This window comes from Panulirus ornatus, chromosome 39, assembly GCF_036320965.1.
Source record: "Panulirus ornatus isolate Po-2019 chromosome 39, ASM3632096v1, whole genome shotgun sequence".
Classification (NCBI taxonomy): domain Eukaryota; kingdom Metazoa; phylum Arthropoda; class Malacostraca; order Decapoda; family Palinuridae; genus Panulirus; species Panulirus ornatus.
In genome coordinates this window covers 5,997,305-6,012,234 of record NC_092262.1, presented here as the reverse complement: position 1 = coordinate 6,012,234, position 14,930 = coordinate 5,997,305, and the positions used below count along the sequence as shown (strand labels likewise).

General features: G+C 53.9%; 1 protein-coding gene across 1 annotated transcript in view; it reads left to right on the top strand.

Annotated features, from left to right (window-relative positions):
• The first annotated feature begins 7,090 nt into the window (after positions 1 to 7,090).
• LOC139761061 (hemocyte protein-glutamine gamma-glutamyltransferase-like) overlaps positions 7,091 to 14,930 on the top strand; it is a 58,584-nt gene continuing 50,744 nt past the window's right edge. Inside the window, exon 1 of the mRNA XM_071684857.1 lies at positions 7,091 to 7,181. The gene's annotated coding sequence lies outside the window, so the exon portion shown is untranslated. The remainder of the gene's footprint in view (positions 7,182 to 14,930) is intronic.

Below are 14,930 nucleotides of genomic sequence, written 5' to 3'. Positions count from 1 at the left end.
ATCAGTGTAGGGGAGGGGCTGAGTGCAGCAGATAAGTGCAGGGGAGGGACTGAGTGCAGCAGATCAGTGTAGGGGAGGGGCTGAGTGCAGCAGATCAGTGTAGGGGAGGGGCTGAGTGCAGCAGATAAGTGCAGGGGAGGGACTGAGTGCAGCAGATCAGTGCAGGGGAAGGACTGAGTGCAGCAGATCAGTGTTGGGGAGGGACTGAGTGCAGCAGATCAGTGTTGGGGAGGGGCTGAGTGCAGCAGATCAGTGCAGTGGAGGGACTGAGTGCAGCAGATCAGTGTAGCGGAGGGTCTGAGTGCAGCAGATCAGTGTAGGGGAGGGACTGAGTGCAGCAGATCAGTGCAGGGGGAGGGGCTGAGTGCAGCAGATCAGTGTAGGGGAGGGGCTGAGTGCAGTAGATCAGTGTAGGGGAGGGACTGAGTGCAGCAGATCAGTGTAGGGGAGGGACTGAGTGCAGCAGATCAGTATAGGGGAGGGACTGAGTGCAGCAGATCAGTGCAGGGGAGGGACTGAGTGCAGCAGATCAGTGCAAAAGGAGGGACTGAGTGCAGCAGATTAGTGCAGGGGAGGGACTGAGTGCAGCAGATCAGTGCAGGGGGAGGGGCTGAGTGCAGCAGATCAGTGTAGGGGAGGGACTGAGTGCAGCAGATCAGTGTAGGGGAGGGGCTGAGTGCAGCAGATCAGTTCAGGGGAGGGACTGAGTGCAGCAGATCAGTGTAAGGGAGGGACTGAGTGCAGCAGATCAGTGCAGGGGAGGGACTGAGTGCAGCAGATCAGTGCAGGAGGAGGGGCTGAGTGCAGCAGATCAGTGTAGGGGAGGGACTGAGTGCAGCAGATCAGTGTAGGGGAGGGGCTGAGAGCAGCAGATCAGTGCAGGGGAAGGACTGAGTGCAGCAGATCAGTGTTGGGGAGGGACTGAGTGCAGCAGATCAGTGTAGGGGAGGGGCTGAGTGCAGCAGATCAGTGCAGGGGACGGACTGAGTGCAGCAGATCAGTGCAGGGGAAGGACTGAGTGCAGCAGATCAGTGTTGGGGAGGGACTGAGTGCAGCAGATCAGTGTTGGGGAGGGTCTGAGTGCAGCAGATCAGTGTAGGGGAGGGGCTGAGTGCAGCAGATCAGTGTAGGGGAGGGACTGAGTGCAGCAGATCAGTGTAGGGGAGGGACTGAGTGCAGCAGATCAGTGTAGGGGAGGGACTGAGTGCAGCAGATCACTGCAGGGGAGGGACTGAGTGCAGTAGATCAGTGTAGGGGAGGGACTGAGTGCAGCAGATCAGTGCAGGGGAGGGACTGAGTGCAGCAGATCAGTGCAGGGGGAGGGGCTGAGTGCAGCAGATCAGTGCAGGGGGAGGGGCTGAGTGCAGCAGATCAGTGTAGGGGAGGGACTGAGTGCAGCAGATCAGTGCAGGGGAGGGACTGAGTGCAGCAGATCAGTGCAGGGGAAGGACTGAGTGCAGCAGATCAGTGTTGGGGAGGGACTGAGTGCAGCAGATCAGTGCAAGGGGACGGACTGAGTGCAGCAGATCAGTGTAGGGGAGGGACTGAGTGCAGCAGATCAGTGTAGGGGAGGGGCTGAGTGCAGCAGATCAATGCAGGGGAAGGGTCTGAGTGCAGCAGATCAGTGCAGGTGGAGGGACTGAGTGCAGCAGATCAGTGCAGGGGGAGGGACTGAGTGCAGCAGATCAGTGTAGGGGAGGGGCTGAGTGCAGCAGATCAATGTAGGGGAAGGACTGAGTGCAGCAGATCAGTGTTGGGGAGGGACTGAGTGCAGCAGATCAGTGTAGGGGAGGGGCTGAGTGCAGCAGATCAGTGTAGGGGAGGGGCTGAGTGCAGCAGATCAGTGCAAGGGGAGGGACTGAGTGCAGCAGATTAGTGCAGGGGGAAGGACTGAGTGCAGCAGATCAGTGTTGGGGAGGGGCTGAGTGCAGCAGATCAGTGTAGGGGAGGGACTGAGTGCAGCAGATCAGTGCAGGGGGAGGGACTGAGTGCAGCAGATCAGTGCAGGGGAGGGACTGAGTTCAGCAGATCAGTGCAAGGGGAGGGACTGAGTGCAGCAGATCAGTGTAGGGGAGGGTCCGAGTGCAGCAGATCAGTGTAGGGGAGGGACTGAGTGCAGTAGATCAGTGCAGGGGGAGGGTCTGAGTGCAGCAGATCAGTGTAGGGGAGGGGCTGAGTGCAGCAGATCAGTGTAGGGGAGGGGCTGAGTGCAGTAGATCAGTGCAGGGGGAGGACTGAGTGCAGCTGATCAGTGTAGGGGAGGGGCTGAGTGCAGCAGATCAGTGTAGGGGAGGGACTGAGTGCAGCAGATCAGTGTTGGGGAGGGACTGAGTGCAGCAGATCAGTGTAGGGGAGGGGCTGAGTGCAGCAGATCAGTGTAGGGGAGGGGCTGAGTGCAGCAGATCAGTGTAGGGGAGGGACTGAGTGCAGCAGATCAGTGTAGGGGAGGGGCTGAGTGCAGCAGATCAGTGCAAGGGGAGGGACTGAGTGCAGCAGATCAGTGCAGGGGAGGGCTGAGTGCAGCAGATCAGTGTAAGGGGAGGGCTGAGTGCAGCAGATCAGTGTAGGGGAGGGGCTGAGTGCAGCAGATCAGTGTAGGGGAGGGTCTGAGTGCAGCAGATCAGTGTAGGGGAGGGACTGAGTGCAGCAGATCAGTGTAGGGGAGGGACTGAGTGCAGCAGATCAGTGCAGGGGTAGGGGCTGAGTGCAGCAGATCAGTGTAGGGGGAGGGGCTGAGTGCAGCAGATCAGTGTAGGGGAGGGTCTGAGTGCAGCAGATCAGTGCAGGGGAGGGACTGAGTGCAGCAGATCAGTGCAGGGGGAGGGGCTGAGTGCAGCAGATCAGTGTAGGGGAGGGGCTGAGTGCAGCAGATCAGTGTAGGGGAGGGACTGAGTGCAGCAGATCAGTGTAGGGGAGGGGCTCAGTGCAGCAGATCAGTGCAGGGGGAGGGACTGAGTGCAGCAGATCAGTGCAGGGGAGGGACTGAGTGCAGCAGATCAGTGTAGGGGAGGGACTGAGTGCAGCAGATCAGTGTAGGGGAGGGTCTGAGTGCAGCAGATCAGTGTAGGGGAGGGACTGAGTGCAGCAGATCAGTGTAGGGGAGGGGCTGAGTGCAGCAGATCAGTGCAGGGGGAGGGGCTGAGTGCAGCAGATCAGTGCAGGGGAGGGACTGAGTGCAGCAGATCAGTGTAGGGGAGGGACTGAGTCCAGCAGATCAGTGTAGGGGAGGGACTGATTGCAGCAGATCAGTGTAGGGGAGGGACTGAGTGCAGCAGATCAGTGTAGGGGAGGGGCTGAGTGCAGGCAGGATGCGTGTCAGGAGACACAGGAGAGATGCCTGAGGTACGACACCGTCGCCGTGGCCGCGCATCTCAGAGATCACTCTGCCACAGGAAATGCTTGTGGAGAAAGTGCCAGGTCGACCCAGGCCTCGCCGTGGGTCGACCTGGCCACGAACAGCGCTATCTCACGGGGCCAAGAAGGAGTACATGAAGGCTCGGCCCACCATTCTCACTCGCGTGGCCTACCATTCTCACTCGCGTGGCCCACCATTCTCACTCGCGTGGCCCACCATTCTCACTCGCGTGGCCTACCATTCTCACTCGCGTGGCCTACCATTCTCACTCGCGTGGCCTACCATTCTCACTCGCGTGGCCCACCATTCTCACTCGCGTGGCCCACCATTCTCACTCGCGTGGCCCACCATTCTCACTCGCTCGGCCCACCATTCTCACTCGCTCGGCCCACCATTCTCACTCGCGTGGCCCACCATTCTCACCCGCTTGGCCCATCATTCTCACTCGCGTGGCCCACCATTCTCACCCGCTTGGCCCACCATTCTCACTCGCGTGGCCCATCATTCTCACTCGCTCGGCCCATCATTCTCACTCGCGTGGCCCACCATTCTCACCCGCTTGGCCCATCATTCTCACTCGCGTGGCCCACCATTCTCACTCGCTCGGCCCATCATTCTCACTCGCGTGGCCCACCATTCTCACCCGCTTGGCCCATCATTCTCACTCGCGTGGCCCACCATTCTCACCCGCTTGGCCCACCATTCTCACTCGCGTGGCCCATCATTCTCACTCGCTCGGCCCATCATTCTCACTCGCGTGGCCCACCATTCTCACTCGCTTGGCCCACCATTCTCACTCGCTCGGCCCACCATTCTCACTCGCGTGGCTCACCATTCTCACCCGCTTGGCCCATCATTCTCACTCGCGTGGCCCACCATTCTCACCCGCTTGGCCCACCATTCTCACTCGCGTGGCCCATCATTCTCACCCGCTTAGCCCATCATTCTCACTCGCGTGGCCCACCATTCTCACTCGCTCGGCCCATCATTCTCACTCGCGTGGCCCACCATTTTCACTCGCGTGGCCCACCATTCTCACCCGCTTGGCCCATCATTCTCACTCGCGTGGCCCACCATTCTCACTCGCTTGGCCCACCATTCTTACTCGCTTGGCCTACCACCATTCTCACTCGCTTGGCCTACCACCATTACTCACTTGGCCCACCACCTCTTCCCCACACCCCCTTGGCCCATCACCAGTAACATCCCCCCACACACCCAATCTAACACACCACGAGTGCAAAAAAAACCTTAATTACTGGCCCACAGAAGAATGATCACATTGGCCATTATACCAAAATGACACGAGGTACCTCAACCTAACTACGTGTAGACACAGACTGTATCCGAACGAACCAATACAGGACGTACAAACTACCTGGCAATTAGATTTTCCAGCTCACCAGAATCAGTTGCAGGAAGGGAAAGTTTCTGACGCCTGGAAACTTGGTAACTTAACACCAGCTTCCAGAAACGGCAACAGAGTACGTGACAAAGGAACTTCCAACCATTTAATCTCAACTAACTAGGTAGGTAGAGGCGGGTAAAGTACAGAGTACAATATTAAAAGACAAAATCGTTGGATTCTGCAAGGGGAAAGAACAAAAAGTATTGGAAAAAACCATCAACAAAGTGTCCCGAATTGTGTTTAACGAATCAGATGGAACATTTGATCACAAGTATGATAAGAGACTTGGAAACACCCACCCCCGCTCATGATATAAACTCGTACATTCATAAACCCTTCGATAACGTACCATTCAAAAAAAAAAAAGAAAAAAAAGGCTGTTCCATAATTTTAAAGGTTACGTCGCTGGAGATCCAATCTGCGGGCGGACTGTGAATCGGTTTTGGTGATGGCAAGAGTGGGAGAGGAGCAGTATGGCGATCGCTGAAAAGGGTCGGGACAGCCTCGCTTTCGTACGGGCGATGGCGGCCTGCTAACTGAAGCACACCTTTCCATAAAGGAAAAAGGAAAGAAGGTTTTTTTCTTTGAGGAACAGAATGGGCGAGGAAGGTTGATCTCTAGCGTCAGAAGTACGTTACATTAGCCCTAAAGGAGGAATGTGGGCTAGGCTCAACTCGTTGCCAACTGACCTTGGGAAGCGTACTCGGAAGTCCGAGCGCTAGGCAGAAGATAGCATGAGGGATTTGAGGTAGGAAAAATGGACAAGATGACGATACGTAAGATCAATTCACCGTCGATTTTGAGGGAGATTAATCGGGGTCAAGAAGAGGAGGCGATGGAAATAAAATCAGCGTACTTTAAGACGTGTTCGATTCATTGAAGAAAGGATTCAATGTGATTCCGAGTGTGTATGTGAGTGAGTGAGTGTGTGTGTGTCGGGATCCAGCGGGAGGGTTGGAGAGTTTAATAGACTGCTGGATCCTGATGCGCCGGAGGCATCATGATCCACAGAACGTGATCTATATTTCAGTCAGCACAAACACTGCCACGGGAAAAGACCGCGGAGGTAATAGCTTCAAATTTCATAGCGTAAATGGAGAGCTCCCTTGGAAGTGTTGGGTACCCCACACACACACACACACAGACGATGGGTGAAAGCCGTACACCAATGTTTCAATGGAAGAGAGGCTAGGTTTGAGACCATGTACGTTACAGATGTGTATAGAGAAGAGCCTAGGGGTAACAGAAGCGTTTAGGAGGAACGTAGGGTTGAGATGTGGCCAGTTGCTTACCTCCCCACCACACTTTTATGCTGCCTCCCTCCACACCTTACCACCAATAGCATGTCATGCTGCTAGTACCGAAGCCTCTCATCTCGCCACCAACGCTGGGGAGGCTTACGCCTCCGACCATGCTGTATGCAGCTAGCGGAGGCTCTGCAGCTGAGAGAGGAATGAGTAAAATCAATGTATACAGTACTGGCGCGTTGTCAATGAGGTTGAAGACCCGATCCTGCACCAAGAAGCTTATGGTGTCCTAGGATTGTCTTGATGCCTGATACATACATCCACTGGGAAAGGAAACACGATAAGTTCCCAAGTGCACTTTCGTGTAATAATCACATCATCAGGGGATAGACAAGAGCGAAATATAAGTCATTTGATATACAACGAAGAGACGAAGCTAGGACGCCATTTGGTAAACAAGTGACTACCCCATGGACATAGAGGAATGTATTTATATTTTTTATTATACTTTGTCGCTGTCTCCCGCGTTTGCGAGGTAGCGCAAGGAAACAGACGAAAGAAATGGCCCAACCCCCCACCCCCCATACACATGTATATACATACGTCCACACACGCAAATATACATACCTACACAGCTTTCCATGGTTTACCCCAGACGCTTCACATGCCCTGCTTCAATCCACTGTACTTGATCAAATATATACATACGGCAGTAACAATAGGTATCAGGAAATTAGGAAGTGTATCACAACACGAACGGTGAGTGTAGCACGACGTCGCAAACCGGATTTACTTTGCGATCGACGCCGTTCATTATGTAACGCAGGTCATGCGCTGACCCCAGTCGATATTGCCAAGAAAAAACGGGCAAATGGTATCCCTATTTGGTTACTTCTCCGGTAGCCTTAAAAATACCCACATAAGAGTAACAAGACATACACTTTCTTCTACTAGGAAGTCGCCGCAGGTCCGACGTTCTTTAACCTGGAAAAAATAAGAGTTGGGCGTCGGAGCGGCTGGCGGGAGGGGGGGGGGGGGGGGGAAGCGAGCGCCGAACCGCAGTTCCTGGTCGCCATATAAACCGATGGCAACCGCTGCCGCACACCAGTCGTCCCACAGCGCTGGGGAGGGAAGCACGTCAACTTGTCTCTACTCATCCACGTGACTAACAGTTGAGTTTTGCGAGCTTTTTAAGTTGTGACTTTCTCCCAAGTGTGATGTGTTGTCCTTGTATATATATATATATATATATATATATATATATATATATATATATATATATATATATATATATATTTAACTTCATTCTCCTGTGGTGAGGCCAGTTCCAGCAGGCTGTGTGGTGATGACAAGGTTTGGTGACCGGCTAAACGAAACATAATATGGGCGACTTGATTTGATATTTTAGAATTTGATCGTGTTGCCAAGCAAAGGGGGTATTAAAGTGCCACTACAGAATTGTCATAGTTCTCTCGAAAGGAAAAAAAATAATAATCTAATTTAGGTATAAAGAGATGTGCGGATTTAACCGCCCTATGTGCCTAAGCAGTGTTTTAGGAAATTTTAGGGACGAGGTATACGTAAAGGTACTTTGAATTTAAGAGTGTGACGACTGCCAATGTAGAGAGGGTTGGTGACACGGATATATTTTTGAGGGTCCACAAATGATGCAGACGGTTTTAAATTCTTCTGTAACGTCTTAAGGATGTCGAGACGTGTGCAACCGAGGAAATAACGCCCAGAGGTTAATCCTTTAAAGTGCCCAGAGTTTAATCCTTTAAATTAAAGTGTCGGGAAGACAGGAGATAGAAAATGTCGAACGAAGGGAAGGCAGTGAGAGAAGCGAAGGAAGGGTTTCCAGAACTTACATCCGCGAGAGAGTGTGTGTGTGTGTGTGTGTGTGTGTGTGTGTGTGTGTGTGTCTGAGTGAATGAATATGGAAGAAGGAAGGTGGAGTGAGAGACATGATTGGGAGAGAGGGGGTGTGGAGGGATAAAAGGGAGACTGTGGTAGGTAGGAAGAGGGAATGAAGACCAGGTGGGAGTTATAACCCTAGGAGGTTATTGTAAGTCATCGTGCTGTGGTGCGAAACTTGGTGGGGCAGTGGTACGAAAGTGAGTCTTGCATGGTGATGGCTATACGAAGAAAGGGAGAGTAATGTACACACCACGAGAAAGGGAGAGTTTAAAGAGTGAACGTAAGTTAAGTGACGGAGAGAGTAAATAAAAAAAAAAAGATATTTGTAGAAATAGGTTATTTAAGAAGGAAGATTTAGTGAGTCCATTCCGTAAGAGGATTAAAGGCACGAAGGACAAGGGGAGCAACAGAGATGTTTTGGGTATAGAAGTTCATTATGTAAGGGTCGTGTTGAGCGGTGTGCTGGGAGCCCCAGGTGGGTGGTAAGCACCTTGTCTTAGGTTAGGAGCCAAGCCGAGAGCCGAGCCGAGCCGGCCGGCCGGCGAGGTGGCTGCCTAAACCCCCCCCCCCCCCCCCCAAGCTCACGGCCGCGTCTGCTGCACCTCATTATGACCACGCCCACCCACGCCCGACGCTGATCCTTCCTCCCTCGAACTATGGGAGCGCTTGGCGTGGCGTGTCGTACTCTGACCACGCCCGCAAATGACAGACGCTTACACCTCCTCCATCGTCATCCCCCTTCAAAGGAGGGGGCGTTTTGTCTTAGCATGTTATACTCTGACCACGCCCACACACGCCCACGTTCTGACCTCCCTCACTCCCCATCAGATGGGGGCGTCTAGCGTGGTGAAGACTGGTCTGACCACACACGCCCTTCGCTGTCTCGTTCTCCTCCCTTGCCCCATCCTGACTTGCTCCTATACTTGATCCTTCACGTAGCATTAATTCCGTTACCATTATCCGCTGTCGCATTTCCCCCCCCCCCTCTCTCTCTCTCTCTCTCTCTCTCTCTCTCTCTCTCTCTCTCCACTCCCTCCTCCTTCCTCCTTCTTCTCTCTCTCTCTCTCTCTCTCTCTCTCTCTCTCTCTCTCTCTCTCTCTCTCTCTCTCTCTCTCTCTCTCCGTTGTGTTCGCTGCTCCCCCCCCCACCCAGAGTCAGGGGGTCACCTTCACCGCCTCGCCGACGTCGAACTTTGTGGGAGCAGACGTCGTGTTATCATGGCCCCAGCCATTACTGAGGAGGTATTGCTTGTCTCTCTCTCCCTCTCTCTCTCGTAATGGAAGTTGTGGTTGGCCCTGGTGGGTGTGGGCGGGGGTGGGGGTTGCTAGGGCGGCGGCGCTCTTCCTCTCTCCCCTCTCTCTCTCTCTCTCTCTCTCTCTCTCTCTCTCTCTCTCTCTCTCTCTCTCTCTTCCTTCTCTCTCTCTCTCTCTCTCTCTCTCTCTCTCTCTCTCTCTCTCTCTCTCTCTCTCTCTCTCTCTCTCCTCCTTCTCTCTCTCTCTCTCTCTCTCCTCCTTCTCTCTCTCTCTCTCTCTCTCTCTCTCTTCCTTCTCTCTCTCTCTCTCTCTCTCTCTCTCTCTCTCTCTCTCTCTCTCTCTCTCTCTCTCTCTCTCTCTCTCTCTCTCTCTCTCTCTCTCTCTCTCTCTCTCTCTCTCTCTCTCTCTCCTCCTTCTTCTCTCTCTCTCTCTCTCTCTCTCCTCCTTCTCTCTCTCTCTCTCTCTCTCTCTCTCTCTTTCTCTACTCCCTCCTCCTTCCTTCTCCTCCCACCTGCACCGCCCCCAGGCACGTTGTTGGGAGAGTCTTACGACCCCTGGCTTGACACCACTGCCGGTGTCAGGCCGCCCGGCCTGACACCGGCAGTGGTGTCGGCTTTCCTGGCCTGACACCACCGCTGGAGCCAATCTGCTTGGCCTGACACCATACCGCTGGTGTCAGCCCTCCCAGCTTGACACCACTGCTGGTGTCAGCCCTCCCACCTTGACACCACTGCTGGTGTCAGCCCTCCCAGCTTGACACCACTGCTGGTGTCAGCCCTCCCACCTTGACACCACTGCTGGTGTCAGCCCTCCCACCTTGACACCACTGCTGGTGTCAGCCCTCCCACCTTGTCACCACTGCTGGTGTCAGCCCTCCCACCTTGACACCACTGCTGGTGTCAGCCCTCCCACCTTGACACCACTGCTGGTGTCAGCCCTCCCACCTTGACACCACTGCTGGTGTCAGCCCTCCCACCTTGACACCACTGCTGGTGTCAGCCCTCCCACCTTGACACCACTGCTGGTGTCAGCCCTCCCAGCTTGACACCACTGCTGACAGCCCTTCTGGCGTCACGCCCTTCTTCCTCTCAAACTTCCCAGCTTGGCAACACTCCCATTACCAACATCTGACGGTGGAATGGGGATGTGGGGGAATGGGGATGTGGGGGAATGGGGATGTGGGGGAATGGGGATGTGGGGGAATGGGGATGTGGGGGAATGGGGATGTGGGGGAATGGGGATGTGGGGGAATGGGGATGTGGGGGTGTGGGGGAATGGGGGAATGGGGATGTGGGGGAATGGGGATGTGGGGAATGGGGATGTGGGGGAATGGGGATGTGGGGGAATGGGGATGTGGGGGAATGGGGATGTGGGGGTGTGGGGGAATGGGGATGTGGGGGAATGGGGATGTGGGGGAATGGGGATGTGGGGGAAATCAATGGCATTGAACTGTACGAAGATAAAAGAGAATGAACATATACCTGTTACGATCATCAAGGAAGCATTTCTAAAGCTTTTAAAGCTGGCGGGTCCTCTTGTCGCCTACGTTTAACCCCTTCAAGCTTAAGTCTGTCTCTCAGTCTGTCTGTGTAAGTCGGTGTGACAGACCCCAGACAACGGGCTCTGGCCACAGATGATCACATGGTAAGCGTGACCACCTGCGTGAGGGTAATGTGTGCTGGCTAAGTCAACAGCACTTTGGTAACGTGATCCCGAGTGTGTGTGTGTGTTGCCAAAGACTCACTCACGCCCTCTTGTGTGGTAAGGCTTGTGTTCGTTCACTCAGGCGTCCGTGGCCATCAGATGTAATCATTATCTCGTGGCCATCAGATGTAATTACTGTCTCACTCAGGCGTCCGTGGCCATCAGATGTAATCATTATCTCGTGGTCATCAGATGTAATTACTGTCTCACTCAGGCGTCCGTGGCCATCAGATGTAATCATTATCTCGTGGTCATCAGATGTAATTACTGTCTCACTCAGGCGTCCGTGGTCATCAGATGTAATCATTATCTCGTGGTCATCAGATGTAATTACTGTCTCACTCAGGCGTCCGTGGTCATCAGATGTAATCATTATCTCGTGGGTATAAGATGTAATCATTATCTTGTGGGCATCAGATGTAATTACTGTCTCACTCAGGCGTCCGTGGTCATCAGATGTAATCATTATCTCGTGGGTATCAGATGTAATCATTATCTTGTGGGCATCAGATGTAATTACTGTCTCACTCAGGCGTCCGTGGCCATCAGATGTAATCATTATCTCGTGGCCATCAGATGTAATTACTGTCTCACTCAGGCGTCCGTGGTCATCAGATGTAATCATTATCTCGTGGCCATCAGATGTAATTACTGTCTCACTCAGGCGTCCGTGGTCATCAGATGTAATCATTATCTCGTGGGTATCAGATGTAATCATTATCTTGTGGGCATCAGATGTAATTACTGTCTCACTCAGGCGTCCGTGGTCATCAGATGTAATCATTATCTCGTGACCATCAGATGTAATTACTGTCTCACTCAGGCGTCCGTGGTCATCAGATGTAATCATTATCTCGTGGGTATCAGATGTAATTACTGTCTCACTCAGGCGTCCGAGGTCATCAGATGTAATCATTATCTCGTGGGTATCAGATGTAATTACTGTCTCACTCAGGCGTCCGTGGTCATCAGATGTAATCATTATCTCGTGGGTATCAGATGTAATTACTGTCTCACTCAGGCGTCCGTGGTCATCAGATGTAATCATTATCTCGTGGCCATCAGATGTAATTACTGTCTCACTCAGGCGTCCGTGGTCATCAGATGTAATCATTATCTCCCAGGCGTCCGTGGCCATCGGATGTAATCACTTGCCTCCTGTGGGCATCATGTAATTAGAGTCTCTCAGCGCCAGTGGAGCAAATGTAATCACTGTCTCACTCAGGCGTCCGTGGTGCTTCAAATGTAATCACTGTCTCACTCAGGCTTCCGTGGTGCTTCAAATGTAATCATCACTGTCTCACTCAGGCGTCCGTGGTGCTTCAAATGTAATCATTGTCTCACTCAGGCGTCCGTGGTGCTTCAAATGTAATCATTGTCTCACTCAGGCGTCCGTGGTGCTTCAAATGTAATCACTGTCTCACTCAGGCGTCCGTGGTGCTTCAAATGTAATCATTGTCTCACTCAGGCGTCCGTGGTGCTTCAAATGTCACCATGGGCGACCTTCATCGGGACGGGATCCCCGTTTTGCCATTACAGCACATACATACAAAGCAGATTAATATGATACACAGAGTTTAAAGGCGAAAAAAAGACGAATGTCTGTAGTCTGTGAAGGGCCTCTGAACTTTGGCGCAGTCTGTGAAGGGCCTCTGAACTTTGGCGCAGTCTGTGAAGGGGCTCTGAACTTTGGCGCATGTCTGTAGTCTGTAAAGGAGCTCTGAACTTTGGCGAATGTCTGTAGTCTGTGAAGGGCCTCTGAACTTTGGCGCAGTCTGTGAAGGGGCTCTGAACTTTGGCGAATGTCTGTAGTCTGTGAAGGGCCTCTGAACTTTGGCGCAGTCTGTGAAGGGGCTCTGAACTTTGGCGCAGTCTGTGAAGGGGCTCTGAACTTTGGCGAATGCCTGTAGTCTGTAAAGGGGGCTCTGAACTTTGGCGAATGTCTGTAGTCTGCCCGGGGGCTCTGAACTTTACGTAACGTTAAAGGGGATGTGGGGTTCGACACCCGTACTGACTGAGGCAAGGCAAAAACTTGGCCCGCTGCAAAAGCGGTGGTGTAGCACACACACACACACACACACACCCGCCACCACTCCCTTAAACACCTTTATCCTGAGCACGTCAACATCATGACCCTAAGGGTCAGGTCAGAGGTCGAGCCATTATGCTCCAGGGTTATTATGTCATTGTTATCATTATTTTGCCGATGTTCTTCACAATGTCTGGGATTACCTGAGGTGTCAGGACTTGTCTGTGTGTCTGTGGGATTACTTGAGGCGTCTGGATTTGCCTGTGGGATTACTTGAGGCGTCTGGATTTGCCTGTGGGATTACTTGAGGCGTCTGGATTTGCCTGTGGGATTAACCGAGGCCTCAGGACTTGCCTGTGTGTCTGTGGGATTACTTGAGGTGTCAGGATTTGCCTGTGGGATTACCTGAGGTGTCAGGACTTGTCTGTGTGTCTGTGGGATTACTTGGTGTCAGGATTTGCCTGTGGGATTACCTGAGGCGTCAGGACTTGTCTGTGGGATTACTTGAGGTGTCAGGATTTGCCTGTGGGATTACCTGAGGCGTCAGGACTTGTCTGTGGGATTACTTGGTGTCAGGATTTGCCTGTGGGATTACCTGAGGCGTCAGGACTTGTCTGTGGGATTACTTGAGGTGTCAGGATTTGCCTGTGGGATTACCTGAGGCGTCAGGATTTGCCTGTGGGATTAACTGAGGCGTCAGGACTTGCCTGTGTGTCTATGGGATTACTTGAGGCGTCTGGATTTGCCTGTGAGATTACCTGAGGCGTCAGGATTTGTCTGTGTGTCTGGAATGGCGTATGTATTGGGGTGCCATACTGTGGGATGGGCTGGAACGGGAGAGAGAGAGAGAGAGAGAGAGAGAGAGAATCGTGGGGTTGGGGTGTAAGGAGGCCCCCTGCCTCGCACGCCGGCCCGGTCCCTCCTGCAGGCGCGGGGTGGAGCACCCGGCCAGTCCAGCTGTAGTAGGGGCAGTGGTGACGTCCGTTGCTTGGGTTCCCACGGCCCGTCCGGGCGCAGACCAAGACGCCCTCAACACCTATGACTCTGCCTTGGTCTTATGTAAAGGGGGGCGCGGAGGGAGGGGCGCGCCCGCCCGGGCCCTTCACCCCCTTCCCTTCTCTTACATACGAGCAGCAGCCATGGGGTTGTATCCCACAGCCAGGCCGTCATTGGTAACAGCACTCAACGCCCTCCCCCACACGAATGGGCCGATGTTCACATGATGCTCCGGTCGGACCATACCTTGATGGTGGTCCGTGCGGGCGACGCGACGCGCTGACTCACTCCTTGGTCGGGTGTGGGGACAGACGAGGGAGGGTGGGCGCCCGCCCTCACCACCCGCCATACGCCCTTTTCCCCCCTTTCGGTCGGAGTGTGAGGGAGGTGGGTGGTATGAAATACGGTCCTCTCCCCCCACACTCACCCATCTTCCTCCTCCTCCTCCTCGCCCCTTTGCAACCCCTCCCTGCGCCCCGCTCCACCTCCTCCTCCATAGCCGGGAGGGGCACGCCATAAAGGGGTGTGTGTGTGTGTGTGTGTGTGTGTGTGTGTGTGTGTGTGTGTGTGTGTGTGTGTGTGTGTGGCGTCCCCTGCCTTCCTGCCTGTTGCTAACCGCATCGCTCCTGAGATGAAGGGCTTGGTGGCGTGCCTAGCAACATGCCGCTCCAGCGGTAGCATCACTCACCCTCTTGCTCCTCCTAGCGGCAGCGCCTCCACCACTGTGCCTTTTGCCCCAGTGGTACCATCAACCTCCATTGTCCTTCTCGCCCCAGTGGTAGCATCACCCACCACTATTCCTGCTGACCTGGTGTGGCTGGTACCGTGGCGGACCTGGTGTGGCTGGTACCGTGGCGGACCTGGTGTGGTTGGTACCGTGGCGGACCTGGTGTGGTTGGTACCGTGGCGGACCTGGTGTGGTTGGTACCGTGGCGGACCTGGTGTGGCTGGTACCGTGGCGGACCTGGTGTGGCTGGTACCGTGGCGGACCTGGTGTGGCTGGTACCGTGGCGGACCTGGT